The 13,174-nt window shown below is 40.1% G+C and overlaps 1 protein-coding gene across 1 annotated transcript in view; it reads right to left on the bottom strand.

Annotated features, from left to right (window-relative positions):
- CNTNAP2 (contactin associated protein 2) overlaps nt 1–13,174 on the bottom strand; it is a 758,846-nt gene that overhangs the window by 721,336 nt on the left and 24,336 nt on the right. The window lies entirely within an intron of this gene.

Genomic DNA, 13,174 nt, shown 5'->3' with positions numbered 1-13,174 from the left:
GGAAAAAATAAACTGTTTTGCTCCTCTTCATGGGTAATGCTCTTAAGTCTGTTATAACCATATGCACTAATTAAAAACAAACAAACAAACAAGATACAAGGTGGATTTCATGGCAAATGTTGCTACTGTTTAATGACAGCAATTGGGAATCATAGGCTTTGTTCTAGCGCATTCTCTAAGTCCAACTTTAATGGTGTTGCAGAGCTGAAAAACCAGGCTGGAGAATTTGACAGAACACTGTATGCAGGTATTTCTCCTCTTCCTCTCCTTGCACACTAAAGGGAATTTTCACATCTGCAAACTCACAATGACTTTCAATCTCATAATGTGAGAAGGGATGTAGATGTTTAGTTTTCATTAGGCTTATATGTCCTCAAGTTCAGTTGATATGGGCAAAAAGTCTCATTAAATATAAACGTTCTTGAACATTTATATAAATATGTAAATAAGTTTATATAGGCCTAATAGGCCTAAAAATTATCTAGTTAATGTATCCATATTGTATCCATAAACATGCATTGGAGACTGTGGTTGTATGCACACAGCAATTTTAGCATGCAAGTTCTTCTTTCGAATTTTGAAATTAGTCAGACAATATATATTTTCATGCGTGCTTTATTGATTTCTTGCTGTCAGTTACATTTCTCAGTGTAAAAAACCTCCATTTCATTGTTCTCAGGAAGGTAGAGGTATATTTTGCATCCTAAGGCATCTACCATTTTCTTCCTATGTACATATAATTTTCATCCTCATGACTGAATTATACACACAAGGGACAAGATAAACTGGAATGTTTTGTGCTATTCTCTGTCAGAGAATTTGACGGAACACTGTATGCAGGTATTCTCCTCTTCCTCTCCTTGCAGACTAAAGGAAACTTCCATATCTGCAAACCCACAATGGGCTTCAATCTCGTAATATGAAAAGAGATTTTTTTTTTAATTAGAATGTTTTGGTATGCACTTATAGTAATATGATGGTTTATGAGATGATACTCAGACTGTCTGTTACCACTCCTTTCACTGCCGGGATAGACACTTAATATAAACTTGCCAACATATGCAAGTTTGACTATTTTCGTTTAGCTGAGATTTCAGGAAAAGAGAATAAAGCTTGTATCTGTCCAAAAGAAGATACTTGAAACATTGGAAGTATCTTCACTTTAATTTGAGTACAAGGCTGACTTGAAGAGAATAATGTCATGAACAAATGTAAGGGTCAACAAATGGTAAAAAGGAAACACACACATATGTGTTGGGTGTTTACTTTCTTATGTGCTTAATAAAGCATAATTTTATTATAGAATTGCAGAGAAATATCATAGAAGCAGCCTAACAGGCCACTAGTTTCTCCTACCTGGAAAAAAAATAGCAATTCAAATTAGGGTGAAGAGTAAGAGTAATTGAAGTTATATAAAATATCTTGATTACATCCACGTAGATTAACTGTGCGTTGGACCTGAACCAAGAATCCAAGTGCTAGTTTGTGAATTCTCTCTGAAAAAAATATTTCTGTTTAATAGGTTCATGTCAAACCTAAGGAAAAAAAACAATTTAAATTATTTATTTAAGTGTAAAGCAGAAAATGATAGACTACAGAAATGATGAGAAGATGCATCTCAGCATAATTTTGAATGATCTTAGCAGTGAGAATTCAAATCATAGTTTATAAGACTTTGGCTTTTGTTGCCGTTTTGATTGTGTCAACTCAAATGAATTCAATGAAACCTCAGAGTATTAGTTTTTAAAAGTCATCTTTATATAATGTCTGGAATTGAATGCTTTTTTTTAATCCAAACACTGTCAAGAGTTTAAACTTTTGTAAATAAAAAAATATATGAAGAAGTAAAGAATTATATGAAAAAATCTGCAGAAGAAATGGACTCCTACTTTCATAAATGAGTAGATACTAAGTTACTATTAGCTTCATGATTATTCTCATCAACTATTCAGCATTCAGTGTTACATTTCAGAATCTTAACATCCTCATTTTCAAAGAAAACTAAATAAATTGCCATCTTTCTTTCTTCTCACTGTAGATTTCAATGATTACAAGTTGTTAACATATTTTTGCCTTTACAATAATCGTTTTTTTCTCTGAAACTGTAAAACTTTGCTGATAAAACCGAAGTCAATGTTATCAGAAAGCCCCCAGTATAATATATAGTCTCATACAGCAAGAAAGAACAAATTACACTAATCTAGCAATTTTACTCTCAAATTAAACTCAGCTTCATAAAAACTGAGAGGAAGAGAAGAAAGAACAACTTCGGTAGATACTGAAGTTGAAGTCTTCAAGAGTGGCTACTGATTTCCGAAGACCAACTCAAAGTATGCTAAGAGTAGCCCAGATGTAAAAGGCAGTGTTTTCTTTATCTCAATCTCTTTTAAGATATCTTACACTGGACACCCATATGTGGGTGTCTGTCATAGTTTGGCCTGATTTCTGTGACAACCTAACTCAATGTCAACATAACCAGCTGACAATGGCCTCATTCAGATACTGCAGAAAATCTTTTCTCAGACCTTAAATTTCATCCATTTTCAGAGGTCAAATAGTAGTAATGGTGACAGTGTCTTCCTCACTTTCCTCTTCTTGTCTTTTAATTTTTGCTGTTGTCTTTTTTGGTGATAGTGGTCTTGTTGAGGGCTCCTTCTCTGGGTCTTGCTCTTCTTCCTCCTCGTCTTCTTTCTGTTCTAAATGAGATGATAACTGTTCTCATTTCTGTCCTTCCACAGGGGCAACTGATATTAGTATTCATGCCTTCTGTGATTACTCAGGTTGTGCAGTTTTGAAGCTCTTTCTCTCTAGCCTGATTCAGAGGCTGTTTTTGGTTCGAAGACTGTATCATTTGGCTTAGAGGCTTGCCTGGTCTAGTATTAAATGGGGAGATTGGTGGCCCTGCCTGTAGCAGGAGGGTTGGAGATTAATGATCCTTGAGATCCCTTCCAACACGGGCCATTCTGTGATTCTGTCTTGTTCAGTTTCGGAAATTCTCTCCTTTACAAAACAGTATTATACAAGGCTTAGCAGGAATAAGACAGGCCCCAAATAATTTGTGCTTCCTCGGATCTACCTGAGCTGCAACATCCCCATCTTAAATAACTGCTTAGGTTCTCAGGAACTTGCAGGTTTTCAGGAAAACTCTATGAAATCAAGGGCATCCAATTCACTAAGGCCCCTCCTAGACCTCCCCATTTCCCTTGCCATTCAGCACTTTTTGGCTCTAGGAGTGGGGAAGACTTTCTCCAGATTCTGTAAATAAAAAAATCCAATACCAACACAAAGAAGCACATCCAGGGCAACTGTCACTGTCTGAACATGCCACAAACTTGCAGAGTGCCCAAGAAGTTTGTCATGTATCATCATACATTCTGTAGAATTATTAACAACCAAGTACCACCGAAGAGTACTCCCTAGAGACCATAAATGTCTGAATATACTTTCAGCCATGTAGCACACAATGGTCTCCTGGTTTAAAAACAAAACAAAACAAATAAATAAACAAACAAAAAGAACCACAATAAAACAAAGTGAGTTCTGAGGAACATTGTCTGGTAAACAACTTTATAGATAATCTTAGAAAACCTTCTAAACACAGAATACACCATTTTTGCCTTTAGAGATGTTGCTAGTTGGCATGATGTTAGAAAGAAGAGGAAAAAAATAAAATTGGTGCAGTACCCAGAAAGTTGGCAGGACTCCCAGAAATCAAAGCCTGCAGGATACAGTGAAGATCTCTAACAAAGCTCTCTGTAGTTTTAGAGTTCATAGAGGTTTGTTTTAAAACTTCATTTCCCACCCAATGCACCAGAACTATCTTTGTTTGGCCAGGTTTCTGTGACAACGGAGTGAAGGGACACACATATCCATGTTCCAGGAAAGGGAAGGTGGGGAGAAGATGGGAAAAGGCAGGGAGATGGGCCTGGATGAGGGAAACAACGACAACAAGTCAAAGGGACAAAAACTCAGTTTACTAAATATAGTAGCTGACTGTGAAATAATAAAATACAATTCAATATGATTAAAATTGAAGATAGTAAATCATACAAAATGCAAAAGAGAGAGGGTTTCTGAAACCTAAGTCCTTACTCTAATGCTTTAAGCAAAGAAATCAGGGAGCAAAAAAGAGAAGTCTCCTGACTTCCAGTTCATTTTCTCTCTCCAACCAAATGGAAAATGGAAAAGGAAAAAGGAAGTCTTCTGGGAGTTCATTCTTCTCTTCTGGAGGAGGAGTCTGGAACTCATGCATTAATTCTTTAAGCCCTAGTGCACTGTGTGATGTTATGTTGCGGAATGCCAATGAAAAACCATGAAACCATGATGGTGTCCCAGAGTGAACAGACTAATTCTTTGCTTTACTTTCTGACATAAAAATATAGGCTTGTTTATTATCAAAAAGGTAACTACGTTATTTAATTCCTATATTTCAGGATCTAAATTCTCTCAGTTATAGCTAGCTCAGATATCCCTGTGTTGTGCTGAAATCTGCATTGTAGTCAGCTCTTTTAGATTGCACCATTGAACAGTCTTGAACGGAAGATGTATAGAGATATAAAAGGTTCCTCAAGATATAACTGGTGTCTTGAAAAGTATAATCAACTGCAACATGACATATATTCTTAAATGATAATTATGCCCATCTATTTAATTTGTAATGAAGAATGTAGTTCTTCATCTTCCTGGACAAATGTGCAAGATACTTCGCATTATGTTATTAGGAGGAGCATAATAAAGAATTGTAAATAGTGATGGTTCAGACTCTCCATCCATTGACACACAGAATTCCTTTGTGAGAATTTTCAAGGGGAAAAGATAAATCATTGGAACCAAAAATATTTAAGACAAAAATAAACCCAGAAAGAAAATTATTATTAAAAAAAAAAAGGGGGGGGGGAGAGGAGGGAACCACCACTGAATATTTAGAAAAACGTCCTAACTTCAGCCTCAGCTGTGAAACTCAATGTGCAAATAAATAAAAAGACTATTAAATAAACTACTAAGCTCACATAAAGGTTTGTTAACATGTTACTGGAGTCACTATGTTGAGACTGTTAAACATGAGGTGTAACAGTTTTGATCCAGGTGGTGGCTACTCAGGGACTGACTTAGCAGCAATAGCATCCCAGAAAGTTCTTTAGCAGACAATTCCATCAGACTGCTTCTGGCAGTGGTGTAAAGGAATAAACTCTCCTGTGAATCACACAGACTAAGAAAAGGCTGGTCTTCTGATAAGCACTGAATCAATTTCCCAAATTATTTTCTTAAGGGGAGCCCCTATATGAAAATGAATACCATATATATATAAGTGTATATATATATGTATAATATATATGTATATATATAATTATATATATATGTGTATAAGAGTGCATAAGAAAAGATTAATTCTACAAAACAAAAATAAAATTGCAATAAATATAGGTCTGAATCATATTTCTTTTAATTGCCCATTTCAGTGTTTTATTAGAAATCCATATTCAGCAGGTAAAACATTGACATTTTGTATTATTAGAAACTCTCTATGGATTTAAAGTATAATTTGTATATCTGAAGAAGTGAAATTATTTCAGCTAGCTAGTTGTAGGACTAAGGTTAGTTTGACATTAATCAATAGTGTTGTTCTCCAAGACCTTCAATATTCTCCAAGGACCAATAGGATCCATTATTCTCCAAGATCTTCACAAGCCTTGCGGCGCTTCTTTGGACCTGCTCTAGCACCTCAGTGTCCTTTCTGTATTGAGGTGCTATCCTCAATACAGAAAGGACACTGAGGTGCCCCAAACTGAACACAGTACTCAAGGTGAGACCTCACCAGTGCTGAGTACAAGGGCAGGACTACTTCCCTAGTCCTGCTCACCGCACCATTCCTGATACAAGCCAGAATGCCATTGAACATCTTGGCTACCTGGGCACACTGCTGGCTCATATTCAGCCAACATTCAACCATCCATCAGTACACCAACGTCCCTTTCCATCTGGCAGCTTTCCAGCCACTCCTCCCCAAGTCTGTAGGGTTGCGTGGGGTTGTTGTGACCAAAATGCAGGACCCAACATTTGGCCCTATTGAAACTCATGCAGTTTACCTTGGCCCATCAATAAAGTCTATCCAGGTCCCTCCTTATGAGGAAAGGCTGAGTGACCTGGACCTGTGCGGCCTTGAGAAGAGAAGACTCAGAGGTGATCTTATTAATGTTAATAAATATCTTAAATGTGAAAGTCAAAGAGAGATGGACAACCTCTTCAGCAGGCTGTGGGGAAAGGACAACAGGAAATGGCCATAAGCTTAGGAGCATAGGAAGTTCCACATTAATATGCAAAGGAAATTCTTCAAGATAAGAGTGACAGAGCACTGGAACAGGTGCCTGGGGAGGGTGTGGATTTTACTTCTCTGGAGATATTCAAGACCCATCTGAACGCCTACCTGTGTAGCCTGCTGTAGAAAGCCTTTTTCATGTGTTTTAATTTTAATTTTATATGTTTTAATACACTGGCTAAGAACAGTTCTGTAAACAGTGAAAAATACGCAGTCTAGTTTTCTGCTTTGATAAAGGAAATTGAGAATAATTTTCAACATTAACAAAAAATTGTTGGTTCTTTTCAGCATATTTGCAACTAAATTTTCAGTCAACAAAATTACATTAGCTGTGAATTTTCAAACAGAATATGTAGAGCTAAAATCAGGTACTCAAAATTCTGATAATGGCTTTTTACCAGACTCCTATAAGATTTATCAGATAAAAGTATGCCTTGCTTCATAATCACACCTTTAAAAACTCACTAAGAATTGCAACCACATCCACTGAATAAGACTGATGCATCAGTTTCACAAAGCAACATCAAATAACCAATTACTTTCATGGCTTTTTACACTTTTTTTTTTTTTTTAAATATATACTTTAATCAAATCTATATATGCGTATTAAACTTTTGTTTCTCATTCTATGGGAACTGCTGAATCATGGCCTGAACCTCTGATTGACCACCTGAGGCGAGCAATGAGTCAGCCCTGGGAGCACAGGTGAAGGCAATTGGAAGCACCTGGAAATCCAGGTGCTGCTGGAAGGAGTGGAGCCTGGCTCCACCTCTCCTATACCCATTTAAGAGCTGACTACCAGGAGGGCAGGATCTCTTCCTGGAGATCCCTTTCTCTGGAGTTCTACAGTGAGCCCAGGATGTGGGTAAGTACTCTATCTATGCTCTTTTGATGTAATAGCCTGCTTAGCCAAGCTCTCTTTTTTATTTCATAATTATAACATCTATATATTCATTGGTTATACACTTGGTGAGCCAGGCAGGCCAAATATACTAAAATCTACATTGTGTCTTTTCTATGGAATTTCTATAAATGCATCAGGGGGAGAATGCTACCCCCCTAGATAAAATGGTTCCAGGGCAGATCCCAGGATTTGGGGGATCTCCCTATTATGAACTAGCAGTTATCATTGAAAAATGCAGTCCCCTCTGTATTATGGAAAATATCTCCCTGTATTGCATGGCAGATTACTTCCAGGCACTTAGCAAAGATATACTGATCATGAAAGAAAGAGAATTAGCTGCCTCCACAGTTGCATGGCCACTACTAAATGCTTTAAATCATGCTGAAATGAGGAATAATACTTCAGAAAATGAAAACCAGCTTCTGAAAGACCATATTGAAAAGTTAGAGCAAGAACTTGGCATATTAACAAAGAAACCAATTCTGCATTTTCTCATAGGTCAATTTTATAATGTTTCAATAGACAATGACCAGACTTGTGAATCAACAGACTTTATTGATCAGGAAAATAAAAAAATCTAGATTAGATCTTGAATCTCTGTTTTTGAAGATCCACTAGAAGTCCATCTTTTTAGAAAAAAAAAATAAAGTACAGGACAGACCAGCGGGGTGTTGCCTGATCAGTGGCCCTCTGCCCGGACTCATTTGTACATAATAGCCCAGCCATATATGGCAACAGAACTGATGGATTTAGTACAACAACTTTGGCAGAAGCCTAGAGAAAGTGTGCTGGCTTGGTTATTAAGACAGGGATTCTGGGGCAGAAAGTGTTTTGGTGAATGGCCTGGAAGTAGCCAAGTTGGCCACCATGACTGTCCATCCTGCTTTCAGGCAGAGGTTATGCGTAGGTAATCAATATCTTGATGAAAATCATTCTATAATAGAACAGTTAATGGCAGCCTACTGTATGGTATGGCTGAATAAATCTGATATACCTCTACATACAGGGATGTGGTCTCCCATGGAGGACCTTCAAAACTTTATCTGTGAACAAGGTGTAAGGGAAGCAATTTATGAAGACACCTTCGATGGCCCTGATATGGTCAAATTCTCAACAAGGATGAGAGACTTAATTCTACAGCAAGCTCCCTCTCATTTGTATGGTACTCTGGTCTCTGTATTAAATCTGCTGGTGGCCTCAGAAGAGGTAGACCAGCAGGCTGCCCAGGTAGTGGCTGGACTAGGAGGAACAGAACGCCTGTGGACTAGGTGCAGTATTTGGACACTAGAAGAAGCTGAGGTCCTGCCAGTGACTAAAATCAAGACACAGTCTCTTCGAGCTCCTCAATCGGGACCCATAAGGGTCTCCCGAAAACAAATGTTTAATGATTTAATTCGGGCTGAGGTCCAATTTGCTAAGATTGACCGCCAGACCAACCATATCCTTCTTCAGCTTTGGAGACAACTAAAGGACAACCAAAAATTTCAGAACTACCCTAAGAAACCAAGGGTAAGGGTTATAGAGAGAATAACAAAAACATGGAACCTAGAAGACTTCATAGTTTCTAATAGGAAAAAAAAAAAGGTGTCTCGGCCCACAATGCCTGAGCCACTGGAAGCAAAAGAATTGGCCATAGCACAATTCATGGTGTGATGAGGGATGTTAGCCAGTCCCCCTAGGGCCTCCTGACAGGACTGGAGGCCCTATCACGGAATCGTAGGGGTTGGAAGGGACCTCCAGAGATCATTGAGTCCAACCCCCTATGTAGAATTAACGCTTTATTGGTCCCAAAAAAATATTCAGAGAGTTATGGCACTTGTTGATACTGGAGCAGAAACATCAGTTCTCTATAGAGATCTGATTAAATTTGATGGAGACATTGATGATTGGTGGTTTTGGGGGACAGACTAATCCTGTCACCCAAACATGCTTGAAACTGGGGGTTGGGCGTCTTCCACCTCGGTAGTATAAGGTGTCTATTGCCCCAGTCCAGGAATACATTTTGGGCATAGATATTCTATGGGGTCTGGCTCTCCAGTGGGAGAGTTCAGACTTGGACAGAGATGTATTGGTATCTGGGAGGTGCAGGCAATATTAAGAGGCCATGCGAAACATGGGCCTATTTGCCTGCTGAAACTGTCGGATTACCAATGTAAGGCAGTATAGACTCCCGGGTGGGCAAGATGAAATATCGAGAACGGTGCAGGATTAGAAAAAGTGGGCATTAGAAGACTTGCACATAGCCCTTATAATTCCCTCATATGACCTATGCGGAAGTCAGATGGCACGTGGAGAATGACACTGGGTTACAGAGAATTAAATTAGGTCATGCCACCTATTCATGTGGCTGTACCCAATATTGCCTCCCTAATGGACACATTGAGTAGGGAGATAAAAAAAAAAAAAACCAAAAACCTATCATTGTGTCCTAGGTTTAGCAAATGTGTTCTTCAGTATCCCAATAGCTGAAGAATCACAAGATCATTTTGCGTTTACATGGGAGGCAGGCAGTGAACCTTTCAGGTCCTGCTACAAGTGTACATGTGTTCACCAACATATTGTCACAATCTAGTAGCACGTGACCTAGCTAATTGGAAAAAACTTGATGATGTTAACCTGTATCACTATAATGATGATCTCCTGTTGACATCCGGCTCACTGGAGGCAGTAGGACAGGTGGCAGATTCATTAACAGCTTATTTACAACAGAGGGGATGGGCTATAAATCCCCAAAAGGTGCAAGGTCCAGCCTGTCCATAAAATTCCTGGGGGTGGTTTGGTCAGGAAAGACCAAAGTACTATCCAGTGCTGTCATAGATAAGGTTAAAGCATTCCCAGTTCCTACAACATCGAAGCAGCTGTTTCTAGGTATATTGGGTTACTGGCATTCCTTTATACCTCAGCGCAGCTGCTAAGGCCACTGTACAGACTCACAAAAAAGGGGCAGCTATGGTACTGGGGGAAAACAGAACAGGATGCTTTCCAACAAGCAAAACTGACAGTAAAACAAACCCAGGCATTGGGTATATTTGATCCTACCCTCCCAGCTGATTTGGATGTTCACGTTACTCAAGATGGATTTTGTTGGGGCCTATGGCAACACCAGAGTTCTGTTTGGACCCCCATTGGTTTCTGGTCTCAGGTCTGGCATGCAGTAGAAGAAAGATACAGTATGATTGAAAAACAGTTATTGGCTGCCTATTCTGCGTTATAGGCAGTAGAGCCGATAACTCAAACAGCTGAAGTTGTAGTTAAGACCACTCTGCTGATTCAGGGGTGGGTGAAAGATCTGACCCACCTTCCTAAGACAGGGGTGGCCCAAGCACAAACAGTGGCATGATGTGTTGCCTACTTCAGCCAGAGGAGCAGTCTGCCTTCATCACCCTTGAAAGAAGAATATCAGAAGGTCCTAGGCCCAGTGACGTATCACAGTGATGCACCAAAAGAAACATTGGTCCACCAGAGAAGAGTCCCATTCATGAGGGAAAATATCCTATCCCTGAAGATACCTGGTACACAGATGTGTCCAGCAAAGGTAACCCAAGCAAGTGGAGAACAACAGCATACTATCCCTCCACCGAGACAATCTGGTTTGACGAGGGGGATGGTCAGAGCAGCCAATGGGCAGAACTGGGAGCTGTATGGATGGTTATAACCAAGGAACCCGGTGATGGTATCCTGAGTATCTGTACAAATAGTTGGGCTGTGTACCAGGGACTCACTCTTTGGATTGCATAGTGGGCCACCCAGGAATGGACTATCCATGCCTGACCAATCTGGGGCAAAGACATGTGGTTAGACATATGGAATACAGTCAAACACAGGATTATATGTGTCTACCATGTTTCTGGTCATCAGCCCCTACAATCACCAGGAAATGATAAGCTGACATGCTGACCTGAATTCAATGGCTTGAGAATTCATCATCTGAGAACATCACCTGTTAGTTACATCAGAAGCTACGACATAGAGGACAAAAGACAATGTGGGCAACTGCTAATGGGGACTGCTCATACAGCTACTTGACATTGTCCAGGCATGCCAGGATTGTGATGCTTGCTCTAAGATGAGACTGAGTTTGTTACCCAAAACAAGAGCCGACCTTGCTATAGGACACAATCCTCTTCTGCGATGGCAGGTCAATTACACTGGAGTCATTCCTCGGTCTGAGGGGGTGAGATATGCCCTGACCTGCATCGACACTGCAAGTGGTCTACTGCAGGCCTATCCAGTACAGAAAGCTAACCAGGCATGTACCATCAAGGTACTCACTATACTGATGTCTGCCTCAAGTCATTGACACTCATTTTACTGGTGCAGCAATACAGCTCTGGGCAGAAGAAAATAACATTGAATGGCAATTCCACCTGCCATATAATCCAATGGGGGCAGGCCTCACTGAATGTTATAATGGTATTCTCAAGGCTGCCCTGAAGACAGACTCCCAGTCCCTGCAGAGGTAGGTGAGAAGACACTATGAAACCTTGCGGGACCTGAATGAAAGACCCCAAGATGGCAGACCCAGTGCCCTGAGAATGTTGCAGACAATGTGGGCCACCCTGCTTAGGATCCAAATTACAGGCACTGATTATCAGGTAAGACCCCAGATTGGTAATGAAAATAACCTTCTGCTCCCTGCCCCTGAGAATTTAGATCCAGGTACCCATAGAATAAAATGGCCTTGGAAGGTGCAGGTAGGACTGCAGTGGTGTGGCCTACTTGCACCTTGGGGGGGATTATTGGAGGTGGGAGGCTCAGTAGTCCCTCCAGTAATAGGTACATGGCCTACTGATATTGTGGTCAATGCTCCAATCTTCATTGCTAAGGGGACCCCGTCATTTCCCTATTGCAAATGAAGTCACCCCTTTGATGCCTGATATAATTATGCAGCTGCAGACATCTGGCCAGAAGGTGTGGTACAGGTGGCTGGGACATGCCCCAGTACAAACTGAAATGTTGACCCAGAATAGAAAGACAGCCTGTATCTTTCCCTGGAGAGCAGACCTTCCCCTCCTGGTACCCCTGAAACATCTGTATTATTCCTGTGAGTCTTCGAGCCTTCAGGATCACCGGAAGGAGTGAAATGCCATCAAAGCATTCCAGTGTTACTGTCAGATCACATGCAACATCCAGTGATGATCTACATAGGACGGATGGGACATAGGACAGGACCTCACAACCACACGCCTCTAGTAATATCATCGAGCACTGGCCCATAAAAGAATATGGACATTCACCAGTCATCACTCATCTTGGATTGTACCAATGTGCGTCACAACGGAAATTGTATAAGCACCCTGATATAGCTGATCTCTGTATTAGGAGAAGTTTACCCTTTAGTCAACCTGATCACTGGTTCATGCCGTGAAGGGGTGGAGTGTATGGGAACTGCTAAATCATGGCCTGAATGTCTGATTGATCACCTGAGGCAAGCAGTGAGTCAGCCCTGGAAGCACAGGTGAAGGCAGTTCACCTGTGCTGCTGGAAGGGGTGGAGCCTGGCTCCACCTCTCCTAGACCCATTTAAGAGCTGACTACCAGTGGGGAAGGATCTCTTCCTGGAGATCTTTTCTTTGGAGTTTTACAGCAAGCTCAGGACAAGGTTAAGCACCTGATCTATTCTCTTTTGGTATAATAACCTGCTTAGCCAAACTCTTGTTTATTTCATAGTTATAACACCTGTATATTCATTGATTATACATTCATATATACATTAACAATTTAACGTGCTTTATACGTGGCCAAAGGCAATTTCTTTTCTCTCAGAATGACCCAAGCAAGCCAAAAGGTTGAGCATCTATGTTATGTTTACGTATGCATTAAAGAAATGCTATAATTTTTTAAAAGCTGTCCACATCATCATCACAACATCATCATGGTTATAAACTTAGAGTTCAAAATGGGATATTGATGTCAGTATGTTGAAGATAAACAACAAATACTGTGACAGTGGAT

This window comes from Phasianus colchicus, chromosome 3, assembly GCF_987193195.1.
Source record: "Phasianus colchicus chromosome 3, bPhaCol1.hap1.1, whole genome shotgun sequence".
In the NCBI taxonomy this organism is placed as follows: Eukaryota; Metazoa; Chordata; class Aves; order Galliformes; family Phasianidae; genus Phasianus; species Phasianus colchicus.
The sequence above is the reverse complement of the archived record's forward strand: the minus strand, read 5'-3'. Positions and strand labels throughout refer to the sequence as shown.